The sequence below is a fragment of the Zootermopsis nevadensis genome, unplaced genomic scaffold (assembly GCF_977971745.1).
Source record: "Zootermopsis nevadensis isolate Lab colony 2312 unplaced genomic scaffold, Znev_1.0 Znev_ptg000006l, whole genome shotgun sequence".
NCBI classification, from domain to species: Eukaryota; Metazoa; Arthropoda; class Insecta; order Blattodea; family Termopsidae; genus Zootermopsis; species Zootermopsis nevadensis.
The window spans coordinates 12,615,083-12,639,600 of record NW_028259138.1 but is presented as its reverse complement, the minus strand read 5'-3'; the positions used below and the strand labels follow the sequence as shown (position 1 = coordinate 12,639,600).

Sequence of the window (24,518 nt, the reverse complement as noted above, 5' to 3'; positions counted from 1 at the left end):
AAGAAGGAAGGAAGGATAAGGAACGAAAACGAAAGAGACAAAGGAAGAGAGAATAATAAATTAAAGACGAAGGAAAGAGTAAAATATCTATAAGTAAAGAGAGTTAATATTTTAATATTTTCCGTCAAATCACAATTTTAATAAGATAATAAAATATAAAATATTTAAAATATCACTTCACGTTCCGCATCGAATGATCGATTTACAAATTGGAACGTCTCTTACGACATGTTTCGGTTATATTTAACCGTCCTCAGGTATAAATTAGATTGGTATTAAATTTAAAACTCGAATTACAATCATTTACAATGTTATGCAGTTTATTGAAATGTTCTTATCAGATTACTCTTATATATTAGAACGAAGGTATTGTTTTTTATATGGCGTGGTTCATCTGATGTTCAATATTAGTCGGTGATGAGTTGATAGAGACATGACGTGTCTGGCGGAAGACATCTAGAAGTATTACTGTGTCGGGTCGAGGTTTAATACTGAATTGAGAGAGAGAACAACAGAGTATAATTACCTTTTCTCCCATTTACCGTAATTAAGCAAGCATGCCAATTTTCGGCACTGTATAGGCTGTGCGCAGACAACTTATGGATATATAAATAATGAGTGAGCTGGTAAACTAATATAATATATAGACCCACTTGATCACCACAAAAATAAATTGTGTGATTTTAGAAATCTAATATAAATTAGCCGTACATTTTTTAAATTCAAATAAAGGGACTGTTTATATTTACAGAGCATGAATAAACAGCTTACACGATTTTATAAATGTCAATTTAATAACTAAAATGTTAACAGAGCGATCGGAATGAGAGCAGACGAATTTATCCAACAGCCTCCAACCCATTTTTTCTAAAATCTGTCTTTGTGTTATCTTCTCTTCTATGCCTTGTGTCTTCCGAGTCGCCTCTTCTAACTCAGCAGGCTTCCAAACCAAAATTTGGAAAGCATTTCTTATTTCCTTCGTGCGTTACATTCTCTGCCTATCTAATACTTCTGGGTTTTATCATCTTAAAAATATTTGACGAACAGTACAAACTATGGAGCTCCTCGATATGAAGTTTTATTTGGCCTCCTGTCAATTCACCCTCTTTGGTTCAAATATCCTCCTCAGACTGTTCTCAGACGCTTGCAATCTGTGTTCGTCCCTTAACGTGACAGAGCAGATTTAATACCTACACGAGACAACAGCTAAAGTTATAGTCCTGTGTATTTTAATTCTGTTCTTTTACATAGCTCTGAGTTTGCTTCTAGACCAATACTAGAGTTGAAACAAACTTTTACAGACTTCTTATTTTCGTGTCTGGAATAAGGAATTTCGCAAAACTTATTTACCACCAAATTTCTCAACATTTGTATCTTCGTAAATATTTATGTTTAAGATTTCGGTTTCTGGATGTAGTTCGAGGTTCATATTTTGAGCTGACTCGCGCCAAGCCACCAGAGAAAATTATGGTACTACAATTGGTTTACAGTATACGTTGATTGCAGAAATTAACAGAAAATGGAAAATATTAATATAGGTCTATAGATATTCCTATAATGCCACGGTGGTCTAGCGGTTAGAACGCTGGCCTTGTAATCCTGGGGGTCTCGGGTTCGATTCCCGGCGGTGCCCGAATTTATAACTTGTGTTGGGCAAGGCCGTGGTCTAGGCAACACGGAGTTTTCCTCCGTGGCATCCCAACAATTACTCCATTCACACACAGAAGAAGGCAATGGCAAACCACTTCTGGATCATCTGCCAAGAACGTATATGAACAGGTCCCAGTCCGAGAAAAGGATTGAAGGATCCTGTTCATATGGACCTGTCGTCAGACAGAACGCTGAATAATAATAATAATAATAGATATTCCTACTTTTTCGAGAAAAAAAAATAAATTATATTGACTAAAAATCTTGTGCTGAACGATGCTTTGACTCATACGTGTCTTTCCGATATCTTCATTGTCATTTCAAGTGAGCAACTGAATAATCTGACTGATTCTAAACATTGCAAGAATTTATTGTCTTGAACTTTCGGAGATGTTCAGTGACGTAATTGAATGAAGGACCTCGATGTTAACGTATGGTTTGACTGAACCTGCTGGAGTATGTCACGCGCGGCTTGGCGTGTTGGTCGAAGGCAGACAACGAACAATTCAGATGCCCGAGAAACGGTGCTATTATGCACTGCGGTTTTTAAAAAAAAACACGCTCGTTGCAACATCTGGCAAAGCGGTTTTCTTCTGTATTCACCACAGAAAAGCTGACTGTTAACTGATAATGAACAATAACGTTTCTGGTTTGTGAGCGGGGCATTAGGAAATTTCATTTTTTTTTAAATGTTCAATACATAAATTAATTGTTTGCCTGCATAACATTTCGCAGGACGATGCTCACTTTTTTATAAATTATACTAACGCCATACACAGCACACGAAAACTAATTTATATCGGCTATAGGCTTCATTCGGTGGTATCAAATTTGTTTTTTATCTAATTATTTTATATATGCGTTTCTTTTCTCTCAAGGCGTATACGAGCTTGGTGTCTTGAAATATGCCACGACCCTCTCCTTCCAAATCCTTGCGTCTCCTCATCTCTTTTTTCACTGTATCGCGGAAACAGTGACAGTTGACAGATGCTTAGCGTAGTGCCAGAGGGCTTGCCTTTTATTCAGGAGAACCTAGGTTCGACTGCTGGCTGATGAACCTACCAGCATCCTGACAGGGACCTTTTTATTCTGTTGACATTTTGGCTCTTTTTAATGACGTTAGTTCAGATGCATGCGTTATATATCGGCGTATGCTAAAATGTAGTAAATTAAATATAGGGGCCATCTTGTTCCTTAATGCATGGAGGGACTGAGGAAGACCAAGTTATGGCTCCAGTTGTAGATTTTTTTTTAAAAATACTGTTATATCGGCCGTAATGCCGTAGTTATATTTTGGTTGTAATGTGTGCACCCTTGCCACAGGCGCGTTGAATGTGACTGTGGATGGTGACACATTCCGTTGAAAACTGGAAGCCATTTTAACTTGGCGCTATTAAAAGGCCGTTTGTGATGTCAGTTAGCAGTCAGGTTAGGTTATGTTAACAGATCAATGTACAGAGGGGGGATATATCAATTCTTCTTACCCTCCGCCTCGCACCTTGTACCATAAACTAGAAGCTCATCACGGAAATATAAGCAGGCAATTGTCTAACAGTTTTACCATATGTTGGGGGATGGCGGGAGGAAGTATTGTTATTCATTAGATTGCAGCGGTGAATTCAATACCTGCATGCAACAGTGGCTTACGCCCCTTGAACTTGAGAGTCCTACCGTTTCCTTAAGTCACAGACGTTTTAATTGTCCTTTTCGCCTCTAATCGCCTCATTTTAGACGTTGATAATAAACTTTAATAGGAATAGACCATTCAGAAACACACAGAGGATACTATTGACTTTAACTTCACGGAATAGGATCTGGCAATGAGTTACACTTTGAGCGGGATTTGAAGCCAATATCCTCACATATAGCTGCATCAAGACCTCGCACGACTTTTTTTAATGTTCTTTTTCAGTACTGTACTCTGACTTGCTAAGTTTAAGTTTATTTGATCAATAGATGGCCGTTTTAGTTCCTTGTCTGGGTCCATTATTTTTCATCTGGCATATAACTTTATTTTTACTTTTATCATCCATACTTTTTTTTTTATTTGTATTGTTCTGTCTGGCGACAGGTCCATATGAACAGGATCCTTCCATCCTTTTCTCTTCTCGGACTGGGACCTGTTCATATACGTTCTTGGCAGATGATCCAGAAGTGGTTTGCCATTGCCTTCTTCTGTGTGTGAATGGAGTAATTGTTGGGATGCCACGGAGGAAAACTCCGTGTTGCCTAGACCACGGCCTTGCCCAACACAAGTTATAAATTCGGGCACCGCAGGGAATCGAACCCGAGACCCCAGGATTACAAGGCCAGCGTTCTAACCGCTAGACCACCGTGGCGGTATCATCCATACTACCAGATTTAATTGAGGGATGATTTAAAATGTTTCAACATGGATAAACTCTTCACAAACATCAAACATTCATATTTCCATACTTTCTTTATAAGGTTCATATTATTATCTATCCGAGTGTTTCGGGTCCGATTTATTGTCTTTAGGAATTTTTTTTTCGAATTGCTCTAAAAACCACGGTCTTTAAGACGTGTTACAAAGGTACATATTTTTATTTCAGAAAGTGTCCTGAGTTTTATTCCGCCCAGTGGATGAATCGAACGATTACTTTGTGCCGCCACGGTGGTTAATAATATAAATTTGGTTATTGGTTATTCAGGACTGTGAATACGAGAAATTTATTTATTTTGAGGGAATTTATTTTCTCATTGGAATTCTTAACCTATTAAAAAGATAACAGCTTAACGCCCAATAAGAAATCATTCGTGAGAGTTTCATAGCAATTGTACAGTTGTTTGTCTCGGAAATTCTTGTTCACAATGATTTGAGAGACTTGTGCTGTTTTCACATTCAGCTGCTTTCGCATCCCCGTGTCGTCCTCACTCCGAAGCAATGCAACTTTAGTGTGGAGGACGGCAGGTGCCGAGCGACTTTCTCTTTACAGCACTCAGCATTTTGGTATTCCACCCCCACACAATGGCTTCTTCCTCTCGTTTCGCCCTCCACTACATATAAACACGCGTCCTAAGTTCTAATCACGCTAATTAATCACAGAATAACAACAGCCGACCGTCAGCCGGTGACTGCCCTACTGTTTGCATATACATGACTGCCAGCTGTGTTCTGCAGAAGTGGATTATGTGCTTTAAACCAACGCTACTTTGAACTGTGACCACTTCAATATTCCTGTCACGTTGAAAGATGAGGCAATAAATTGGATCTTTAGAAGAAAAAAAGAATCATGTCAGAGTGCGAACTGGATACATCTTGTAATGATAGGGGTCAGTTTTGGGCTCTTGTACACACGATAATGAACCTTAGGGTTGTTAGGTTAGCTCAATTCTGAAAGTTTGCTGCGATGGTGCATTGTTGAAGTAAACTGTTTTCTGGATATTATCCATCGTCCAACACTAACTAAAATCAATAAAGAACCACGACGTTTCGAAGATGGGAGTCTATTGATTTTATTAAGTCTTGGGCGATGGATAATATCCAGAAAACAGTTTACTTCATGTTAGGTTAGGTTAGGTTTGGTTAGGTTAGGTTAGGTTACGTTAAGTGAGGTTAAGTTAGGTTAGGTTTGGTTAGGTTTGGTTTGGTTAGGTTAGGTAAGGTTAGGTTTGGTTAGGTTAAATTAGGTTAGGTTTGGTTAGGTAAGGTTAGGTTTGGTTAGGTAAGGTTAGGTTAGGTTAAGTTAGGTTAGGTTAGGTTAAGTTAGGTTATGTTAAATTAGGTTAGGTTTGGTTAGGTAAGGTTAGGTTAGGTTAAGTTAGGTTAGGTTAGGTCTTCACTAGCTGAGCGTCTGTTTCTCAGTAAAATTCCGCTCTATCTGTATGAGAGTAAGGCTCTTGTCGGTACAGGATAAATCCATTTTGTGTGTTGTGCGTGTAGCCGAATTTTAAGGAAATGTCACAGCTGTTAGCACAAGAGAGTGTATTGTTTCATAGGTCACTTTTGGTTATACGGAGATGCGGGTCGTTCCGTTTGGGTGACGCGAACGACTAATGATGGCAATGACGTGAATTACAAAACGCGCACGCGCCATGATATGTATCGGGTGTCGCCTCATGGAGCCCGCTTGTACCTTCCCGTCCCGGTCGTAGTCGGGCAACTGGTGGCTGAGTTGGTCGGTCCGTTTGTGAAACGTAGCTCCGTATTTGTGTCGTCTCCTCTTTGGGTTTAATCTGTGTGCCTTCAAGATCCGTTTGAGACCTCTGGGCAAGTTCCCGGTTCGAAATGTTACCGATTCCAGACGCCGATTGGCTGGGAGGGTTCCATAGCCGGCAGAGAGAACGTCGAATCTTGGAATGGATACCAACAGTCCTTATATTTTCGGACTTTTCTTCAGGCTGTTTTGTCGAATGCTGGGAACCTTTAGATGTGTCACGACCGCTTTCTACTTCGAAATACTTTGTCTTTCTCTCAGTTTATACAATTTCCGGTTTATTCTTACGTCGTGGTACGTGTAGAGTTGAAACAACGGTGTTTTGTTGTTTCATATTTTCTTTGTGGCCAACAATTTCCTAGGTTCTGACAGACCTATAAATTAAATATCATGTTATTTTATACTAAAATTTTGAAATGCATTGGCAACATATATTTTAGTGTTTTCAGTTTACATTTATTAATGATATATTTTAATTACGGTGTAGACCTATCGCAGCCTACGTAATATTTATCTTCAATTTGAGAGTGACGAGCATCGAACGCGTGACTGTCACATATGAATACAAACGCTAATCATTTCACCACGGCGTTTGGTCTTAATTCATTCTTATAAAATCTTGCAAATGCATTCTTAATCACACTTAAGTTTTAATTTGACATGAGTGTACGCTTAATAGCAAAGCCACAAACCGGCAATAGGTCAAATAGTTAGGGGTGTGGATTTTGAGAGGGGTCACTGGGGGTGTAAGGGTTGGGCAGCCAAGCGCGCAAAACTATAGTACTATTGTTATTTGAGCTTCGCGTGCTCCTCATTATACGCAATGCGCACCCGCTGGGTGGAGTGAGGTTTTCAAACACAAGCTGTTACATGCTCCCCTAGAGGGGGAAGGTGGTTGCTTGCTTTGAGGTTTCGACACCCGTCATTGTGCTAATTAGTTACGGCAGCTAAGAGAAGAGCGATCACTTTAATTAGATTCCCAGTAGTTGAGAAATCTTCGCTAATTACTGAGATCAGCCTTTCTCCTTGACTGATGCCGTCTTCATCATAAACGCAAAGCTATCATTTTGCCTACGCACCACCTACGAAGGTATAAAGGAAAAACCTCCAAGCAGTCTCAGGTTCTACAGATCGAGAGAGGCTGGATCTCCCGTAACCGAGAGGGTCCCTTATTCCTCAAAACGAAAAAAGACGAATTCTTCAAAACGCCATGTTTTTAATTTTTTTTTTAAATTTCAACTGGGGATAGATACAGCCCAGAATAAAGAAACTGGGAACACTATTAGAGCCGAAAATACTTAGAGAAGATTCTAACGTCTGTAAAAATGTGTTAATGTTCGTAGTTCGTATAAAGATAGAAGACAAATAAAACACTGTTGTGACAGACAAGTAATTATGACAGGCCACTTCTGATGGTCTGATACAGCTCGAAATGCATTTGTCCAGCACAGATTATGTATTTTTCGCCATAATTTTATTAAAAACTAGCTGGTCAACTTAGTATTAAGTAGCTACAAAGTATAAGACCAACTATTTGTCTTCATGGCATGGTGCTTAGAATCTCAAGGCATCTTTACGTTAAATTTCAGTTCTAAAAGCGGAAGGACGTATCATCATGTATCTCATCCTTTATGTATAACTTACAAAATTTGAATAAACCAACCACTTTCATCACGATTATTGGCTATTTGTTTCCTTAATCGCTAAAAGCGTTTCGGCTTAGTTTAGCCATCATCAGTGACTACACAGTTTAGTATACGTAAAGGGTATAAGACCATCCCTCAAGAAGAACCCACTATAAACAGACCACCGTCAGTCCTTGTATACGAATGGAAAATCTGGTAATAAACGAGGTGAAAGGAAACACGAGATAAATGAATCTCACAAGAATAAGGGACGATACGTACGATGTATAACTGTCAGAACGTTTCTGAGCCTTAAACGACCGCAGGAGATTATAAAACTGAACTCTATAATAATATTACGTGAAAATAACACAAAACATTTGCATTATAATAGACGGGAAGTTAATGACAACTTACAGTAGTAATTTGCCATCATTTATGGTGATGTTGATAAGTACAGAGTGCTTGAATGTACATATATTTTCTCTCTGAACTCCAATGCCTCTTCAGAATTTCAATGTTTGTAAGATTCAGTCATTTCACTGTTACGTTGGGTTTTGTGATTTAATATGTTCTTTTATCCTAATATTAAACCAACTCATTTATAGTCACTGATGATGGCTTCATGAAGCCGAAAGGCTTTTAGCGATTAAAGAAACAAATAGGCAATAATTTTGATGAAAGTGGTTGATTTATTTAAAGTTTACTGTACAGTACAACACGAAATGATTGGTTTTAAGATTAGAAAACTGAAAGATATAATATCTCGCATATTGTATGTTGTTTGCTATCGTGTCGTCTCACAGTGATCGTCCTATGCATTATAGATGGTTGCGTAATCACGTAGAATAATGATTTATAACAAAAGTAAAATAGATAACCCAAACAATGTATTACTTTACATGACTAAATTACATGTGATCGAGCTTTTGTTACGTACGTGAATACAAAGTCGACTTATGGGTTCAAAGTATGGAATTGCGTGTTCATTTTTAGTGATATTATGAATTATATAGATGGGTTTCTGAATTCCCTTTTCAAGTCATTGTTTTTGAAAAAAGTTTCGTCTATAGGGGATCAGCTACAAGACATGAATTAAACTCGGTTTACAATATTTTGTATAAATTACGCAGAAACTTCTGAATTAAAAGTGGACTAACCGCTTGGATTACGGGAATAGGTTTGTCATCTTTGATGTCGAAAGATTTCATTGTTTTTTTTCTCTTTGGTTGCAAACTTGATGATGTCTTGGTGATTTCATTCACCACCTGTGGGCCCAGGTCGTCTCAAGGACTCACTAAGCCTCCTATTTATTGGTACGTGTTTCTCTTTCGGCAAGAGTAAAGTTGGCTGGAGCCTGTATCTGGTTATTCGGTTGAATCTTGTTCCAAGGCGAAAGTTTTATGGCCTGTTTCAGCTTTCTGAAACCCGAGGTGTATAATCCACCTTCTCGCCGCAGTGTACAAAAACAGAATCAGACGGCCATAAAACCAAGTATTGTGTTACGTAATTATTTAATGACGTCCTATTTTCCATATATCGCACAGCGGGCAGTGTTCGACAAAGGGCCGGCTGCTGTTTCACGTTCGTCCGCGGGGGTCAGTTTTATGAGCCTCTATTTCGCACGCAAACAAATGTTTTCTTTATTTATCCAATGGAGATGCGTTCTCTTTTCGGTAAACGGGGAAGCCTGCGTACTGAGTTACACGAAAAATGGCCACGTAATGCCCATAAACCGGAATTAATTGTACGGGACAGAGGGATATACGAGGTGCGATCGGAAAGTTTCAAGACTGTGCCAATAGAGAGCGAACCGGATGTAGTACGAGCTTCTGCCGCTAGGGGGTGCGGCCTACATTCATAGTGAATCAATGTGCCAGCCGGCATCATCGAATTAGCATTTGTTTCTTAGTTACGGGCATTACACCGACCCTTCTGCGATTTCGGAATGGCGTGTGCATCAAATTTTGCCAAAGACTCGCCAAAACGGCTACGGAAACCTATGAAATGCTAAAGCAAGCATTTGGGGAGTCCGCAATGGGTCGTGCACAAACTTTTGTGTGGCATTCACGTTTTAAAAATGGCCGAACCTCTGTCGATGATGACGAGCGTTCTGGACGACCATCTTCGAGCACAACGCCCCAAAATGTTACGAAGATTCGGCAGGCCATTCACGAAGATCGACGTCGTACCATCAACGACTTGTGCGACATTGTTGGGATAGGCTATGGGACCTGTCAGCTGATTCTAAAGGAAGAACTCCACATGCGACGCATCCTGTCTGAGGACCAGAAGCAGAATCGACTTCTCGTTTGTCAGGAGCTCAAAGATCTTGCAAGAACCGACCCCAACTTCCTTTCTAAGCTCCGTGTGACTTCTTCCTCTTCCCAAAGATGAAAATTCAGCTAAAGGGAAGGAGATTTGAGACGATAGAAGAGATTCAGGCAGAATCGCAGATGGTGCTTGACAGGCTGACAAAGAAAGATTTCCAGGGATGCTTCCAGGCTTGGCAGCGGCGCTGGGATCGTTGTGTTCACTCCCAGGGGAACTACTTTGAGGGTGATGGATGAATTTAATACCTGAGATAAGTGTACGGGTTTTTATACGCGCAGTCTGGAAACTTTCCTATCGCACCTCGTATGCTCCAAATTTACTTAGTCGGGATCAGTTTTAAGGTTTAATCGTGGGCATTTGTCTGGAGTGCTTAGAAAACCCTCGAAAGACTTTTCGGAAAATCTACCCTCCAGGCCTGAGTTTGAACTGGGGACCAACCGAACAGGAAGAAGTTGTATCGCGGAGAATGGTAACGTGGCATTTGATATTCGAGCGAGGCAAATACCGGCTTCTATCCCAGAACACCTGTCACTAAGACAGCACGTGCCGGTATTACTGCAGAATAACAATATGCAGGAACTTAATGCTTTTAAAGGCGAAATAGTTGAAGGATTAAAAAGGAGAAAATGTAGTAAAAATCTTCCCCTCGCAAAGGTAATTTAAATAGTCCTGAGAGTATCATACATTCAGGAAACAAAGAATACTCATAGAAACTTTGTAAGAACCTCTTTTAAAACATATATTACTTAGGACAGTGTTTCCCATAGAGGTCAAGGAAGCTTTGAGGTTCACCGGGGATTATGGTTTGTCATGGCTCTGGGGGCTCAGCAATTTTTTCACACCAAGAAACAGTGAGAGAAGAGTTCACGACCCGCTTACTTGGAAGACAGAGGCATAGAACGGAGGGTAAAACCGAATTTCATGCTGTTGAAATAGACTACAAGTTTGTAAAATGGACTGGGCTGCCTTGTTACACAGCCAAGTTAACACATGTGTTTCGCCTTTTGAAGCTATTGGACTTCATATTGCATTGCGAGGTTTTCAGTCATGAATTATTGTATCCATCTAGCTGTCAGAACGCTGGCCTTGTAATCCTGGGGTCTCGGGTTCGATTCCCGGCTGTGCCCGAATTTACAACTTGTGTTGGGCAAGGCCGTGGTCTAGGCAACACGGAGTTTTCCTCCGTGGCATCCCAACAATTACTCCATTCACACACAGAAGAAGGCAATGGCAAACCACTTCTGGATCATCTGCCAAGAACGTATATGAACAGGTCCCAGTCCGAGAAAAGGATGGAAGGATCCTGTTCATATGGACCTGTCGTCAGACAGAACACTAAATAATAATAAGATGAGGTGGTCTAGCGGTTAGAACGCTGGCCTTGTAATCCTGGGGTCTCGGGTTCGATTCCCGGCGGTGCCCGAATTTATAACTTGTGTTGGGCAAGGCCGTGGTCTAGGCAACACGGAGTTGTCCTCCGTGGCATCCCAACAATTACTCCATTCACACACAGAAGAAGGCAATGGCAAACCACTTCTGGATCATCTGCCAAGAACGTATATGAACAGGTCCCAGTCCGAGAAAAGGATGGAAGGATCCTGTTCATATGGACCTGTCGTCAGACAGAACACTAAATAATAATAAGATGAGGTGGCCTAGCGGTTAGAACGCTGGCCTTGTAATCCTGGGGTCTCGGGTTCGATTCCCGGCGGTGCCCGAATTTATAACTTGTGTTGGGCAAGGCCGTGGTCTAGGCAACACGGAGTTTTCCTCCGTGGCATCCCAACAATTACTCCATTCACACACAGAGGAAGGCAATGGCAAACCACTTCTGGATCATCTGCCAAGAACGTATATGAACAGGTCCCAGTCCGAGAAAAGGATGGAAGGATCCTGTTCATATGGACCTGTCCTCAGACAGAACACTAAATAAATAATATAATATGCTAAAGCTGCTGGTTGGTTTGCGGGTTATTTAACGATGCTATATTTACAGCAGTGTCTGTTTCGAGGAATATAAGATGAGATATTATGTTCATTATAATGACAGATACTGGGAAGGTAGGTATTCCGTTGGAGAGGCTGAGGAAAACGACGAAATACTTAGTCATTAAGATGGCTGTCTTCTGGGTTGTTGCGCCGTGGAATCTGGTAGAAGTTTACCAACGTTTCGGAGGTCCTTGCTACCTCCGTCATCAGGGCGATTATCGCTACAACGCAAAAGACAGCCAAATTCGGAGTTACCGCCGTGAAAACGTCATATTCTACGTCCTCAGTCTGTTTTTGTTGCCGGTATTGAAACAGGATAGGAACTACATTTCGAATATGAATGAGACGCCTTAAATGGTAATGGTTGCCAGGTGGGCAGGTGATTTGTCCCGTGTCGATACACGCCTGAGTGCAGCGTTCAGTTGCGAAGGGGGAAGCGAGAATAGAAATTGAACAGGAACGTACACCTGCTTGAAATCATTTTACAAATCACAAATAACACACTGATCTACAAAATATTAATTTTATCGATTCTGGCTTCCTGATGCCGTGTTGAAAGAATGTATCATGTCCATCGTCGCCGTAACGACCCTGAAGATGGGGGTGATACATTCCTGCGAAACGTCAGTAGCCGGTTACAAGATAAAACTGCGTGAAACCAGAAGAATTCTTCATATATTTATTTTATGTGTTTGGTCGATCGGTCAGTCTCCCAGAATATATGTAACTCCGCTAGATATTAGGTATTCAGTCAGTGGGTACAGCGTAGTTGGTATAAAAAATTGAAAATATTAATTTACATACCCCCATTACATGACCAGGTAGGAGTAGTCGATGAGTAGCTTTGACGATAGCCGTTGAACAGTGAAGTTTGATTATTTTTAAGCAAAGCTAATTACATTAACATGTTAATATTCATTTGTTTAAATCTTGTCAGTCTAATCACAATAAAATTCCTATTAAATATTAAAATATTACTATAATTAACATTTAAATTTTTAAAATATATTAAATGATGTTCTCTATCGAAATGTTCGATTTACATTTGAATATCACTTTTTACACGACATGTTTCAGTTCTAAAAGAACCATCTTCAGGTGTATAAAATTATATAAACTTAAATATAATTTCTTAAATGCAACTTTTAGTCAGATGTTTATCAGATTTCAAATGATGTTTTCTTCCAGATTTTATTGTATTTTTAATATCGTTTTGAGAACAATTGTCTGTGTATTTATAGAGTGAGGCAGAGAGCATTCCATAATTCAGAAAGTATGAGGATAATAGTAGTACATGTTTTCAGGACAGGTAGTAACATTTCTACCATGTGTTTCAAAAGAACTGGGAAGAGAGAAGAATTTGTTTTGACTGCCTATCGTCTGCGCTGGGATAGGGCACAGTTTATTGTTCTCATTGACAGAGTCTGTATGATCGGCACTTAACTGAAGATGTTTATATCCTCAGAAATGACATAGCCATGTCATCAAATGTTCACGAGTCTGCAAAATGTACTCGCCATAAAGAAAATATATCCTGCTGATTGATAAAGTAACTAAAACTGGCTTCATGGAACAGTTATTACTGGAACATGTAGTTTTACACGAGATCGACACCAGTCCCTATCGTAAATAAGACGAATCTAGTCCACACCCTCACACAATATTGATTCAAACTTGATTTAAGTATCTGATATCCCCTGTTTACATCTTAAAGAAATGAATTAATTAAAGAAATTGTTTTTTAACCCTTCGAAGCCGAAGATCGTCTAAATATTATTTATGAATTCAGTCCGTACCGCGAAGAAAACACTACACCTCACCATTAGAAGTCGAATCAGGCGGTACCACATAAGATTTAACAAAAGAACATCCCGGTCAAAGCCTTAAGGTCCTACGATTAGGCTCTGATCACTCGCGGGCTCATATGAGGACGGAAATAAACTTTTGGGGTTTCATAAAGACTATAATTTCTGGACTTTCTAAGAATATTTAGGGTTTTAAGAATGATTCTGTTCGTTAACGATCCTTCCACGTTTTACGCTATTGTTTGTGGTGGGAAATTGTAGTCAGAGTAGTCCCGAGTAACATAACGTACATGCCAAATTCTGTTAAAATCTGTCAAACTGTTCTCGAGTTGAATTATGCGGACAGACGTGACCAGCCTTTTTGCGCTCACTTCATGCACATAGCACAAATAACTTTTTATAACAAAAGAGAAAAACGTTTTGTCTAGTTGTATTGCTGTCATCGAAGTTTACAGCTAGTGACGTAATTATATTTGACTTGAAATTGAACATTATTTATCTTCCCAAAGATGAAAATTCAGCTAAAGGGAAGGAGATTTGAGACGATAGAAGAGATTCAGGCAGAATCGCAGATGGTGCTTGACAGGCTGACAAAGAAAGATTTCCAGGGATGCTTCCAGGCTTGGCAGCGGCGCTGGGATCGTTGTGTTCACTCCCAGGGGAACTACTTCGAGGGTGATGGATGAATTTAATACCTGAGATAAGTGTACGGGTTTTTATACGCGCAGTCTGGAAACTTTCCGATCGCACCTCGTATAACTTACATATATTTTGAACGTCATTAAACTAGCTCAGTAATGTATCGACTTTTGTTCATGAGAGTGAATTTTTCTTTTTTAAATCTCGAATTATTTTGATTTCGCGGGGAAACAATTCTCATTCAGTTAATTTGTTGGTTAGTCTGAGTCGATCATTCGGTCATTTAACAGGTTATGGAGCAACGGAGTGTGAGGTAGCCAAACGTTAAATCAATTAATTAGTCAGTTAACGAGGTAGTTGATTAGACGCGTTCTAGAGAGCGGCGTTCTGTGGGGCTGCAGTTACCGCCCACACAATAACACACCAAAATTCCCCCAGCCCTGACCTAGCTTTCCTACGCGTGCCATCTGTAGATTGGGTCCACCTCTTCCACTCGGAAGGACCCGGCGCCTTTGACCACCGTTGGTATCACTCGGTGGAGTAGTTAGCAGTGGCGAATTGTACGCTTAGTATCGGACGTGCATCTTGAAATATAAATTTTGAACACTTTTAAGCGTTTATGTATTCTTTGAACGAAGTGCGTAATGGAGAGGTAGTCTGACGATCCGAGTGTGTCACCACCTAAAATTATCAAACGATAAATGTTAAGTCGTCCTGCTTAATCGACCTCCACCACGTGAAAACTGGGACTGTGAGGATGCCTTTATTTTCACTAATTTATTGTCATTATAGTCAGTGTATAGCTTGACGCTCTGGCTAATTTATCCGGTCCGGAGATAGGGATTAGCTCTATCTAGTGGGCCCAACTGAGTAGGAACCTCTAGACGGAGATAGAGCCCCATCTCCGAAACGTCGTTTTACGTTTTATATTTTCAGTATATATTATTATTTCAGTCTATACACAAACTTAGTTTTTAATTTTAAATTTTTTTTTAATTTTAACAATAACATTTTAAAAACTAAGTTTGTGTATAGACTGAAATAATAAATATATACTGAATTTTAACACAAACATGACGCATCTAAACTATAAAGTTTTATATTTTATTTACTAGACGATGGATAATATCCAAGAAAATTTTTATTCAAATGACCCATTTGTTGAATGTTTCCCAGAGGAGGTCTGGGTTTGGACAGCGAAAAATAGCCTTGCTTCAACAGAGAATCTAACCCCGATCGTCCAACTCATAGCCAGTAAATATATGCTACAGAATTAAAACTTAAAATTTATTGAAAGTTCTTCATAAATGCAACCGAATTAGACGTGTCAGTTCTTGTAAATTCTCTCTTTAATCCTTTTAAAAGTTCCTTATACAGAGGATTACAGTTTGCTCACAGTTTGTTCACCCCTCGAGCTCAGAGAATGGCGAGTGATTCATGTGTGTTATGGGTCTGCGGCGTGATAAGTATCTAACTGCCTTTTAATTCACCTTATAGAAATAAGTGACGGAACATCTCACGAATAGTAATCAAACTCAGGACCTTTCGAAAACGCTGAGATTCTGGTCGTTGCCTCCTTCATCTTGTTCCGTTATCTTCCAACGCAAATTATGGACAGTGACGGATGCAAGTTTCTTTATTGGTCGTTCAATGGGAGGATTTGCACGCCGTCCATTGAGTTCCCGCGAATACCTCAACCCGCCCGAGCTATCAGATATTTGCGTTCCGCTTTTGCACATTTCAATAACCTCAGAAGCTCAGTGGCTGAATTCACGATCGAAACGGTTTCCTCGAATTTTCAAATCGGAAACTGTAGTGAATGTGTTCACTTTGTAAATTTAAACTCTTAAAAAATTACTGAAGCTTTCAGCTAGCAATCCCGTGCGATCATCAGATAATTTGTAAATATTCCGTCCTATTATTAATTTAAATCTTGATAGGCAGTCCTCATTTCTGGTACATAGGCCTACTATTGCAATTCCGCGTATGAAACGTAACCACTTTGAGTTCATAAAGAGTCTTTGTATTTCGTAAGTCCGTTGTGTGCAGTACAGAATGTTTCAGTGTACGCATGCGTGAAAATATGTTTGGTTTGGTTCTTGGCACCGAGGTCGAGTATCCTAAAGGTTTATTTATTATGGTTATAGTCAGTCCATCCAAGCAAATACTATGATAATTCCATAAAATAAACCACGATACTATCTTCCAGGTTTAAAATCTGGTATTTTTTAAAAAATAATTTTATATGACTAGCTGTAACCTGAAATATTTTTTTATTTATAAAATATTGAATTCCGAAAGTGAAACAAAAATATAAGTTTTAGACGCTCTTCCAATTAAAATTTGTCTATAAATTGCTAATCATATATAGGTTAACATAACCTAAAATATGTAGTTATACAATTGCATTATTTGTAAAACATGTTTAAGTTCAGTGTAATGTAAAGTCTTAATTTGTCTAAAAAATAACAAACCTCCAATGTGTGACGAGGCCAAGGTCATTCAAGGATTTTATTATTATTTAGTGTTCTGTCTGACGACAGGTCCATATGAACAGGATCCTTCCATCCTTTTCTCGGACTGGGACCTGTTCATATACGTTCTTGGCAGATGATCCAGAAGTGGTTTGCCATTGCCTTCTTCTGTGTGTGAATGGAGTAATTGTTGGGATGCCACGGAGGAAAACTCCGTGTTGCCTAGACCACGGCCTTGCCCAACACAAGTTATAAATTCGGGCACCGCCGGGAATCGAACCCGAGACCCCCAGGATTGCAAGGCCAGCGTTCTAACCGCTAGACCACCGTGGCAGGTCATTCAAGGATATATGATAATAATTCAATTCAATTCATTCATAATAATAATAATAATAAGTCCTAATTTATGTATTTGAGTAAAATACTGGGCGCAACTAACGGAATCCAGCAGTTATTATTGGAAAGCTGATAGTCGCTCAGTTAGTCAAAAAAAATTTTAGTCTTTTATGGACCCCAAATATTCATTGGCGTGTTTACAAGTCTGATATTGGGCACTGCCCTGAGCCTGGTGAATCCAGATTACACGCTCATATCCGGCATCATAAATATCCATTTTGATATTGTCCTTGCATCTATGCTTAGGTCTTTCAAACTGTCGTTGCTACCTGCGCTCGCCGACTAAAGCGAGGTTTACATTTTATAAAATCCCCATGAGTGATACTATTTCCGCATCTCTCATTCGCCCTGATTTGTTCTAAATAATATCTGGCTAAGAGTGTAAGTTAACTAAGTGCCCTAATTGGTCCTCAGATGCTAAAATTATATCATCAGATTTTAGTAAGATTCGTACCTGTTTTTATCAAAATCCGTCAATCCCTCCACCAGTTGTAAATGCACCGGGCAGGTGTAAGCACGGAAACGTCTGTGCTAACTTCCGCTTGGTGTAACAATGACCTAACTACTGAAATACGTGAAAAGAGCAGGTTATTCTTTGTCTTGTATAGACGTGTAAATCTGGTCTCTCGTTCTGGGGAAGAAGTTCGTAGCAACTGAAGAAAAATTTGATGGTGAGATTATTTGGAAACAGAAGAATCAGCATCCGAAGAACGCAGGAAACAGTGCAAAGAGCTTCTAAATTTGTATTCCTCATCTAATGTTATTACTATGATTACACTGTGAAGGATTCAATGGTCGAAACATGTAGCACGCATGGGGAAATGACAAGCACATTTACACAAATTTGATTCGAAGACCATACGTGGAAAGCACTTGGTAGATGGGAGAATAATATTGAAATGTATCTTAGAAAAATAGGTTTAGTAGAGCAGGTTTGTCACCACGGTGGTAATATACGAGGTGCGATCGGAAAGTTTCCAGACTGTGCCTATAAAAACCCGTACACTTATCTCAGGTATTAAATTCATCCATCACCCTCGAAGTAGTTCCCCTGGGAGTGAACACAACGATCCCAGCGCCGCTGCCAAGCCTGGAAGCATCCCTGGAAATCTTTCTTTGTCAGCCTGTCAAGCACCATCTGCGATTCTGCCTGAATCTCTTCTATCGTCTCAAATCTCCTTCCCTTTAGCTGAATTTTCATCTTTGGGAAGAGGAAGAAGTCACACGGCGAATAAGGAGGGTGCGGGATGACGGCCATGGTGTTTGAGGCCAAAAACTGCCGAACTTTGAGGGCGGTGTGCGCTGGCGCGTTGTCATGATGCGTCGCATGTGGAGTTCTTCCTTTAGAATCAGCTGACAGGTCCCATAGCCTATCCCAACAATGTCGCACAAGTCGTTGATGGTACGACGTCGATCTTCGTGAATGGCCTGCCGAATCTTCGTAACATTTTCGGGCGTTGTGCTTGAAGATGGTCGTCCAGAACGCTCGTCATCATCGACAGAGGTTCGGCCATTTTTAAAACGTGAATGCCACACAAAAGTTTGTGCACGACCCATTGCGGACTCCCCAAATGCTTGCTTTAGCATTTCATAGGTTTCCGTAGGCGTTTTGGCGAATCTTTGGCAAGAGATTCAGGCAGAATCGCAGATGGTGCTTGACAGGCTGACAAAGAAAGATTTCCAGGGATGCTTCCAGGCTTGGCAGCGACGCTGGGATCGTTGTGTTCACTCCCAGGGGAACTACTTCGAGGGTGATGGATGAATTTAATACCTGAGATAAGTGTACGGGTTTTTATAGGCGCAGTCTTGAAACTTTCCGATCGCACCTCGTATCTTTACGATTCATAAAAAATGGGAAATTTCTTGACGTATTGAATGTCTTTAAAATTTTCTAAGAAACTTCAGTATCATAGAGTTAGATAGTGTATTGAATGTGGCTGATTACCTGAATACGACTTATAAATTAACTAGTGGATTAGAAATTACTGCAAACACACTGTGTATTTTACAGTTCATCGAAGGCCTTCTCAGATGTCACAGGCTGAAGAATTGTTTTCTGTCTGAGACCCCTCCCCCCTCGGTTTTGTTGTAGTTCAGTGGAATAATGCAGCCATATATGTGGTCCGTACATACGGGCTATAGGCTATGTAGCGAGTTCTTTTAAACCCGTTTCTTAGTCTGATTACGAAAGAATTTCAGCAGAGATGTTTCGTCGGCGTCCTCTGATTGAAATAAAAGAAAGAAATTATGTTTAAAAGAGACCTGAAACAAGTGAACATAGATAAACTCGAACCAGATCACACCCAAAGAGTTTGTATTAACTCGACAAAAAGAACATTTTAAAATGCAGAAGAAACTGTTGAGTCCATAAAGAAGAAAATAATATCTCATGGGAACGCAAAAGCAATTACGTAAAAGCTCCTTAAATGTAATGAAGTCTCGTATATTAGGAAAGGTCTCCTTGTCAGCTCTTTGATGAGTGCCGGCAAGCATCGAATATCCTAGGAATCTTGGTCAGGAATGAGACAGGGTTGTTGGCTGAGCGTCCTATCTCCAGGCATTGCCTGCCTGACTCTGTTCCCAGCGCCCTCGTTCTAAGTCAAAGGCAACTGTACGAGAAATATAGAGAATCAAAGTTACACATGTCTATTAAAGATTCAATAGATTCACAGACCCTTTCGGACTGCGCAGGTTATGTAATGGTAAAATTTTAACAGATAGCATCCAGGTTAAAAACTCGACCGATTTCGTATAGTTCCTATGAAAACAATCGACCTTTTTCCTTCTACATTCTCTGTTATTCACTATTATCTTCTAATCTGTTTGGGCGGAATACGTTTATGGATATGTAACTATGTACCCAGTGAGAATTGTTAATAAATCAGTAATAATAATAGTCAAAACTGAGTCACAGTTGAGATATTTGAGAAGATGGTAATAAATGTAAATATAATATAAATCTCATAACATTTTCGAGAATTTCTTGTTATCGTTCGGATTACATTCATTTGTCTTCCTGCTGTAAAGATTTCTCAGGCGAATCTGTTAAGAGTACTTAACACGGCTAATCGCCAGAGAAGTCTTCACTGTATTCAGTCGTCATGAAAGCTTCGAGTGTTATAAATATTTTATTTTCCTGTATTCTATTTTAAAAAACGCGAAGATTAAAATATAGGTCTGCAGAACTAACATTGTGGGCGTGGAACTTTGTGCTGACCGGAGCACGGTTATATAAGTTGACCAGACATGCTCAAATGACACAGGGACAACAAAATTAAACAATGTCAGTGACTCATACAGTAATAGTTAACAATTAATAATTTGGTGGACAGAAATGTTATCCTGGTAAATAAAGCAGAGTGACATTTTGGTTGGACACATCTGATCATGGCGTGAGTTATCAATAAATAATCTCTCTTGTTTGAGCATCTAAGTAACTGGTAATCGGATTATGTACACTGATTTAGCTAACAGTGTGTTCATTCAGGCATTTTAGTACCTAATTACATTCCTGTCAATAAGATGGCTGCCATCTGGGTTGTAGCGCCGTGTAGTCTGGTAGACGTTTACCAGTGTTTCGGAGGTCTATGCTGCCTCCATCATCAGGGCGATGTTAAACTTCTACTGGTCTACACGTCACTACAATACAGAAGATAGCCGGATTAGTACTCACCGCCGATGGAAACTTCAAATCCTATTTGATTAATATCAAATTTTATGGGCCCATTTATTCGGGTTCTTCCTTGGAATTGTCGGGTGAATTCAATTTGGGTTCAGGTCATTAATTGGCTTAATTTCGTGACCAGAAGATGATGATTTAACATTAATTACAAATCATACTTAATCGATTTTCGTAAAAATGGTCCATATTACACAACACTGGATCTATTCAGAAAAACAGACATCATTATAAATTAAATTATAAATTTCTTTTAAACATTTTGAAGTTATTTCAGATAATTTTAACGCATACAAAGTCTTAAGTATCCGACTGACTCACGTATGAACCTGCCATAAGATAACGTAATATATTTCTGTTTTACTTACAGATTAATGCAGTGTGACCACTCCTACACCTCGGAATAATGCGCATTCCGACATAATATTTTTCGCATGTGTAAAGTGTACGTGTGTCGTTGTTGCATGCGGGTTTGATGGTTTCTTCCTTTAATCTACCGAGAATTCCACTGCTGGAAACACTTACGAGCTACGATTCAACTTTGTGAAAATAAATAAAAAACAACTTCAATAACCCATGACGTTGTAATTTAGTGTTTTTGAACAACTTTATAACAGATAGCAAGTATACATGTTTTCATGATTTGTCACCAGAGCGCAGGACGAAATCGTAGTAGAAGGATACCTAATAAAGTATTCGAAAACGATATTAGAGCATCAAAGGTAAAGTGAAATCACGAATTAATTAAGAACACTTAAATTCAGATCAGAATTTCTAATTTGTCATTTCTCATCTAGAAATCCAGAGATTAAAACACACAAAAAATATAATCTCCTCTGTGTTTTGGACGGGTTTATTTGAAATTCTTTGATCGCCCTGAGGGATGTGAAGATTGTATCTTAGAACAGGGCACTGAGTTGAATGCCTGGACCTAAGAGCGAGGAAGCGATAGGAGGCACATGAAACAGCATAATGAGGTGCTCCGTGGTTTCTCCATTCGTGGTGATCGAATCGAGCATTATGATGTGTGTGTGGGGGGGGGGGGGGGGTGCAACACGAATGGAAAATGAGAAATGCATTCAAGATTTTAGTAAGAAATCCTAAAGAGAAGAGACAACTTTAGAGACTTTGAGATATTATTAAAATTTATTTTACAGAAATAAGATTTAAGGATGTGGATTGGATTAATCTGGCTCGGGGTAGTGTTCATTAACTGGCTGCTGTAAACACAGTGCTGAACCTTCGACCTTTGGTGTCAGAAAATTTATCATTTCGGTCAGTTTCTTGTTTTTGTTTTACTTTGTGAAATTTCATATGAGAACATGGGATGCATTAAGGTTCTTAGCTTTTTTTTAAATTTTCTAGTATTTAAATTCATAGATTATTTGTTTTGTTTCAGGTTCTGGACCTATCTCACGGAGAAGACTTCAATGTCGTCGACCGAAAGGTAAAGTAATATTTATTATTATTTGTAGATGTTCTTCTGAGCATACTTGTATAGGCTTATAATCTATATTTTTATGATCGATTTATTAAAATTTTAAAATTTAAAATTTTTTAAATTTTAAAAATAGTTTCTTTATTGAGGTCGTTGACGGTGCAGCTGCTTTATATAAACAGGCGTATTTATAGTGCATTGAGGGTCCAACTGCATTCTGTAAGCATACGTCTACATAGTGAAAATTACTGTTAAGTAAAATTGTTTTCATTTATCATTAGAATAACGATGTAACATCATGTTACTGGTTCTTTAAGCAAGGAATATAGAATTGTAGGATATTCCATACACCAATCAGACAACCCTTCTTGTAATTCACAGTCGCAACTTCGTAAACTTTAACTATATCATAACAAATATCCTTATTATAACACCGAAATCCACACTGCAGCCTGAAGTTAAGATACATAATCGACTTACTATAGTGAAAGTAATTATTGCTGTTGTATCGTAATAGAATGGTATTTTATCTTCTTTTCTTTTCTTGAGGGAGGAAAGTAAAGTAAAGTTTGTCCCGCTATGCGCCATGTAGGCGTTTGGGGTGAGAGGAGGTATAGCTCCTCTCTTCCTTGACCTCGGCACTAGATGGGGGTGAGTGGTCAGTATCACGCCCCGGCCGGCTTTACCCCCGGGAAAGGACCCCGGTACCCATTGTAGAGGAGGCTGGGTGGGCCCCAGAGCCGGTCTGGACGCAGAGGCTAGAGGAAAAAATCCTCTGCCCCCGTCGGGGATCGAACCCCGGTCGTCCAGCCCGTAAGCTAGTCATTATACTAACTGAGCTATCCCGGCTCATTGAGGGAGGAAAGTAGGCTTTTAAAATCATAATACTCTGAAGATTTCTGTCTTCTGGGTTATTGCGCTGTGTAGTCTGGTCGATGTTAACCAACGTTGTATGACCTCTGAAACGTTGGTTAACATCGACCAGACTACACAGCGCAACAACCCAGAAGACAGAAATCTTCATACTCATCGCCCTGATGATGGAGGCAGTATGACCTCTGAAACGTTGGTTAACATCGACCAGACTACACAGCGCAACAACCCAGAAGACAGAAATCTTCAAACTCATCGCCCTGATGACGGAGGCAGTATGACCTCTGAAACGTTGGTTAACATCTACCAGACTACACAGCGCAACAACCCAGAAGACAGAAATCTTCATACTCACCGCTGTGAGAACCTCAAGTCTTACATCATAATACTCTCTTAATTTCTGAAACAGTTGACCGATTGTCATTAAACTTGCTATGAATGGTAACATTTTAAATTTTGTACAGTTCGTAATATAATCATGGCGGGTGGACCAAATTGTGATGCTCGAGACACACTGGGATAGATTAATACAGAATCTTGAAGTGATGTAGTAGAGTAGGCCGCTGAGAACGTGTTCGGGAAGTCCCGATTCAAATGTTTGTAGCGTCACGTGGTATACTGACTGATAAGTTATGTGGTTATTCTCCGTTTGCACATTGAAATTTCAGGACGTAGGTACCTTCAAATAAGCAGTTATTACTCCATTCTCATTCTTTCATGCTATCTGTTCGTGATAATTTTCCAACCTCTCTTAAATTTACAGGATTGAACGCATAAATTTCAAATACCGTTTTTAACAAGTTTAAAGAAATTATATAAATTTCGACTTTAGCTCAGTGTGGATTAACCTATATTAAATCAATGCAAATCAAAATTAAATTCAGTATGAAGATTTGTTATAGATTTTCATATGTAAAATTTTATTAAAATCGGTAGTTTTAGAGATTAAACTTTATTTGAAACTGAAATAGAAGTCAGGAATGCACCGCGTAAACGATTGGCTTTTGAAGTCCTGGCATTCTTTTAACCTGTCTGCACTGATTAGTGCCTGTGATTCTCAGTACTCTTGCACCGAACTGTACTCTGTTTGTTCTTGATTAACACATGCGATGCTGATATAATCTTGACCGATCTGTATCATTTAGATCGTGTATATTGACAAATTCTTGCGCTGATCTGTATCAGTGCTAACAGCTATGATTACGGAGGGTGTATCAGAACGTTCTCCAGCAATAAGTCATGGGCCCAGAGCTGTCATTAGGCCCAAACTGCAAATATCTTTCGGGGCAAACAGGCCACTGTACTCTATCGATAATCGATAGCATGATCAGAATGAGAGCAGTTCCTAACTCTTGTGCTGTGGATACTCATAAGATATCACACGCCATTAGGGAATAGACAGTGAAAATTATGTGAGATTTCTCGCTCTACCGAAACG

The 24,518-nt window shown here is 39.5% G+C and overlaps 1 protein-coding gene across 2 annotated transcripts in view; it reads left to right on the top strand.

Annotated features, from left to right (window-relative positions):
* LOC110837444 (lipase maturation factor 2) overlaps positions 1-24,518 on the top strand; it is a 176,672-nt gene that overhangs the window by 80,037 nt on the left and 72,117 nt on the right. For both annotated transcript variants that reach the window (XM_087343735.1, XM_087343734.1), the window contains exon 3: positions 22,169-22,216. The gene's annotated coding sequence lies outside the window, so the exon portion shown is untranslated. The remainder of the gene's footprint in view (positions 1-22,168; positions 22,217-24,518) is intronic.